At 34.2% G+C, this 5,762-nt stretch overlaps 1 non-coding gene across 1 annotated transcript; it reads left to right on the top strand.

The window, feature by feature from the left end:
• Positions 1 to 4,464: 4,464 nt before the first annotated feature.
• On the top strand, positions 4,465 to 4,628 carry LOC114906677. The gene has a single exon (XR_003796493.1). It is a non-coding gene; the product is annotated as a U1 spliceosomal RNA (small nuclear RNA).
• The last annotated feature ends 1,134 nt before the right edge of the window (positions 4,629 to 5,762 follow it).

The following is a 5,762-nucleotide window of genomic DNA, read 5'->3' as shown; positions in this document are numbered from 1 at the left end:
AAAAACTCTAGCAGGACATCAAATAGGTAAAAACAAATGCCTCAAAATTTACAAAATGACAGAGATTGATTTTAGGTAGTGGGGCTTGTGGGTAATTTCTGATTTTTTGTGCCTTTTTGTAAATTTCTAGTTTGCTAGATTTCAGAAGTCATGATACTAGAGGCAGCATAAAGGATTTGTCCCCCAGGACCCACTGGGTGAGAGATCTGGAAACTCAATTCAGGGTCATGGTTAACATATGTCACAGAGAAGTGTGAGTCCCTCATACATCTTTCTGGCAAGTTTCTGACACCAGCTGACAGTGAAGTGAGGACTCCATCACTATACCTGTGCCCATTGGGAGTAAACCTGAGTATCAAACCCAATGGTCCAGAGTTTGAGGAGGCCAGGAAGCATAGTCCTAGACTATGAGTGGATGCCCTGGAAAAAGTATACTAACTGGTAAGAAAACACAGCCACCATGACATAAGCAGACATTACACCAGCTACCATTTGGGGGGATTCCAACTTTTGTGCTGAGCAACCCTGCTCTTTGAATGTGAGTGTTGGAACCAGCCTTGTTCTTACTCCTTTCACATCTCTCACCTACCAGCTGTGTGACCTTGGGCGAGTGACTTGACTTCTCTGAGATTGTTTAGTTTCTTCATGCATAAAATGGAGATAACGGTTACTTGAATTGGTTACTAAATATCTAGGAAGCATCTAACTGTGCTGCCCATATAGTAGGCACTCAATTAATTGATCCATGGAGATGGTGGTCATGTAGGTGATGTCTCTTGCTTTACTTTTATGAATGGTTTCTAGAGAATCTGTTCTTCAAGGTTAGAAGTGGAGATGGGTTTATTTTTTTCTAACCATTGCGGTGACTGACCCCAGCTGGGACTTTCTTTCAGCTCCTGTATGACCTCAGGGGCAGATCTGATACTCTTTGATACCTGCAGAAAGTACACAGAGGCCCCCAGGTCTCTGTCCCTGGTGGTCACCAGAGCCATCCCACACTTTCCCCACATTAAAAAAGGCAGATGTGATGAAAAAATCTGGGGTCCTATTAGCTTTGCAGTGTTTCACATGTTGTAATTACTTTTGGTTGGCATTTCATTAAGATTTACACTTTTCAACATGGCAAAGAATGAAACAAAACCACAATCTTACACCATGCACAAAATTAACTCAAAATACATTAAAGACTTGAATGTAAGATCTGAAAACATAACAATCCTAAAAGACAACATTTGTGGCAAGCTCCTTAACGTAAGTGTTGGAGATGACTTTTTTTACTCTGACATCAAAAGCAAAAGCAACAAAGGCAAAAATAAATAAGTGGGGCTATATCATACTAAAAATCTTCTGTACAGCAGAGGAAACCATAAAACAAAATTACAAGGAGCCTTACTAAATGGGAGAAAATAATGATATATCAAATATCTGATAAGGGGCTAATATTCAAAATATATACAGAACTTATAAAACTCAATAGCAAAAACAAAAACAACAACAAAAAACCCCCTCAATTTTAAAATGGGCTCAAGATCTAAACAGAAAGTTTTCCAAAGAAGGCATACAATAGCCAACAGGTACATGAAAATGTGCTCAACATCATGAATCATCAGGGAAATGTAAATAACAAAGAGTTATTTTTCCCACATTTGCTAGAATGGCTGTTATTAAAAAAAAATACGTGTTGGTAAGGATGATGAGAAAAGGGAGTCCTTTGTACTAATGTTTGGAGTATAAATTGGTGCAACCGTTATGGAAAACAGTATAGAGGTTCCTCAAAAAATTAAAAGTAGAACTACCATATGAACCAGAAGTTCCACTTCTCAGTATTTATCCAAAAAACAAAAACGAAAACAAAAAGCGCTAACTCAAAAAGATATACAAACTCCTATGTCTATTATGGCATTATTTACACCAAGTTATGGAAACAACGTAGGTGTGCATCAATGGATAGATGGATTTTTAAAAAATTGTGTCAAAGACAAATACCTTATTATCTCTCTTTGATGTGGAATCTTAAAATAAAAAAATAAGCAAATTCATCTAAGTGATACAGAGGAGCAGATCAGCCAACTGGAAGACAAAGTATTGGAAATCACTGATGCTGAACAGAAAAAATAAAAAATGAATGAAAATAAATGACCACAGCTTAAGAGACCTCTGGGACAACATCAAGTGTACTAATATTCACATTATAATGGTCCCAAAAGGAGAAGAGAGAAAAATCGGGTTGAAAACATATTTGAAGACATAATAGCTGAAATCTTTACTAGCCTGGGAAAGGAAACAGGCATCTAAGTCCATGAAGCACAGAGACTCCCATACAGAATTAACCCAAAGAGGAATACAAGACACATTGCAATTAAAATGGCAAAAATTATGGATAAAATGTCTATTAAAAACAGCAAGGAAAAAGCAACAAGTAACGTACAAAGGAATTCCCATAAGGCTGGTCAGCTGAATTTTCAGCAGAAACTCTGCAGGCCAGAAGGGCCTGTATTTAAAGTGTATTTAAATAATGTATTTAAAGTGTAAAGTGTATTTAAATAGTGTATTTAAAGACATTGTATTTAAAGTAATGAAAGGGAAAAGCCTACATCTAAGAATACTCTACATAGCAAGGCTTTCATTCGTATCTGATAAAGAAATCAAAAGCTTTACAGAAAAGTAATAGCTAAAAGAGTTCAGTACCGCCAAGCACACTTTACAAGAAATGGTAATGGAACTTCTCTAAGTGAAAAAGAAAAGGTCACAACTAGAAATATAAAAATCATGAAAAAGCCCATCATAAAGACATACATACAGTAAAGTTAGGAAATCATCCATATGCAAAACTAGTAAGTAGGTTAAAAGACAAAAGTGCTAAAATTGTCTCTATACACAATAAGCAGTTATGGGATACACAACACAGTTGCATGTAAAATACAATAACAAAAGTAGCCATTCTGAGGCGAGGAGAATACAGAGTTGTTAAAATGCATTTGAAATTGAGATCAGCAACTTAAAACAATCATGTATATATGTAAATTGCTATATATAAACTTCATAGTAACCACTAATCAAAAATCTATAATAGATACACACACAGAAAAAAAAGAGAATCCAAATATAACACTAAAGATAGTCATCAAACCACAAGAGAAGAAAACAAAAGAAGAAAGAAATTAAAAAGACATGCAAAACAACCCCCAAACAATTAACAAAATGGCAATAAGAATATACATATGAATAAGTACTTTAAAAGTGAATAGACTAAATGCTCCAATCAGAAGACATAGAGTGGCTGAATGGATACAAAAACAAGACTCATATATATGCTGCCTATAAGAGATGCACGTCACATCTAAAGACTCACACACAGACTGAAAGAAAGGGGATGTTAATAGGTTTTCCATGCAAATAGAAATCAAAAGAAAACCAGGGAAGCAATACTTATATCAGACAAAATGGACTTTGAAATAAAGACTGTTATGAGAGAAATAAACACATCATATAATAATCAAGGAACCAATCCAATAGAAGATATAAATATTGTAAATATGTATGCACCCAAAATAGGAGTATCTAAATACATAAAGCAGATACTAACAGACATAAAGGGAGAAATAGAAAGTAACAAAATAAGAGTGAGGGTTATAACACACCACTTACATCAGTAGAGAGTTCATCCAGACAGAAAATAAATGAGGAAACAGTGGCCTTAAATCACACATTAGATTATGAGGACTTAAAAGGTGTATGTAGAAAGCATCCAAAAGCAACATCCAAAAGCAACAGAATGAATGCACATTCTTTTCTAGTATACATGGAACATTCTCCAGAATAGTTCATATGCCAGGCCACAAAACAAGCCTCGGTAAATTTAAGAAAATTGAAATCATATCAAGGATCTTTTCAATCTTCAATGCTATGAGACTAGAAATCAACTATAAGAAAAAACTGCAAAAACAATGTGGAGGTTAAACAATATGCTACTAAATAACCAATGGATCACTGGAGAAATCAAAGAGAAAAAAATACCTGGAGACAAGTGAAAATGAAAACACAAAAATCTAAAATCTATGGGAGGCAGCAAAAGTAGTTCTAAGAGGGAAGTTTAGAGTGTTGCAAGCTTATCACAGGAAACAAGAAAAATCCAAAATGAACAACATAGCCTTACAACCAAAGAAACTAGATAAAGAAAAACAAACAAAACCCAAAAGTAGTAGAAGTAAAAAATCATAAAGTTCAGGACAGAAATAAATGGAGACTTAAGAAAAAAACATTAAAAAATTAATGAAACTAAGAGCTGGTTCTATGAAAAGATTTAAAAAAATTATAAACATTTAGCCAAACCTACCAAGAAAAAAGGGCTCAAATCAATAAAATCAGAAATGAAAAAAGAGAAGTTACAACTGACACCACAGAAATACAAAGGGTTTTAAGAGACTACTATAAACAACTATATGGCACTAAAATGGACAAACTATACTTACCAGGCAGGGGAGATACCATGGTTATGAAGGTGGTTTTCCCAGGGTGAGGTTCATCCATTGCATTCCAGATGTGCTGATCCCTGAGATTTCCCCAAATGGAGAAAACTCAGCTGCATAGTATGTGGTAGTGGGGGACTGCATTCATGCTTTCTCATGTTTTTGTGTGTGTTTTAATGGTAGATATCTTTCAAAACCGTTTTCTAAGGGTCCAGTGGCTCATCTTTAATATTGAAGGCTTCATCATTCATTTAAGTGTATGTAGGTGGTAGTGAATATATTACAGGGATATAGAGAAATAAAGATTTTAAAAATAGTACAAAAACAATGTTTTTAAATGGACAACCTAGAAGAAAAGGACAAATTCCTAGAATTATAAAATCTCCGAAGACTGAACCAAAAAGAAATAGAAATTATCAACAGGCCAAATACCAGTAACAATATTGAATACATAATTTAAAAAACATCTAATAAGCATACATCCAGAACCAGATGGCTTCACAGGGGAATTCTAACAAATATTTAGAGAAAAATAACACCTTATACTTCTCAAACTGTTCCAAAAAATTGCAGAGGAAGAAAGGTTTCAGAACTGATTCTAGGAGACCCAGATCAACCTGATACAAAAATCCAGACAAAGATATCATAAAAAAAGAAAATTACAGACAATATTACTGATGAACTTAGATGCAAAAATACTCAACATAATATTAGCAAACTGAATCCAACAATATATTAAAAGGATCATACACCATGACCAAGGGTATGATCAAATTCACAAGGATTTTTCATTCAGCAAATCAATGTGTTAATCCATGTTAACAAATTGAAGAGTAAAGACCATATGATCATTTCAATAGATGCAGAAAAAAAGCTTTTGACAAAATTCAATATCCATTTATGATAAAACTCTCTTCAAACTGGGCATAGAGGGAACATAACATAATAAAGGACATATATTACCAGTTCACAGCTAACATCAAACTCAATAGTGAAAAGCTGAAATCATATCCTCTAAGGTAAGGAACAACATATGGATGCCCAGTCTTGCCACTTCTATTTAACATAGTATTGGAAAAGCTAGCCACAACAATCAGACAAGAAAAAGGAGTAAAAGAATCCAAATGGAATAGGGAGAAGTAAAACTGTCTCTTTTTGCAGATGACATGATACTGTACATAGAAAATCCTAAAGACACCACCAAAAAACTATTAGAGCACATCAATGAATTCAGTAAAGTTGCAGGATATAAAGTAAATATATAGAAATTAGTTGCATTTCCATACACTAATA

The sequence above is a fragment of the Monodon monoceros genome, unplaced genomic scaffold, assembly GCF_005190385.1.
Source record: "Monodon monoceros isolate NGI ecotype Baffin Bay Population unplaced genomic scaffold, NGI_Narwhal_1 Super_Scaffold_22, whole genome shotgun sequence".
Taxonomy (NCBI): Eukaryota; Metazoa; Chordata; class Mammalia; order Artiodactyla; family Monodontidae; genus Monodon; species Monodon monoceros.
Note: the sequence above shows the minus strand (reverse complement) of the source record. Positions and strands in the feature narration are given on the sequence as shown.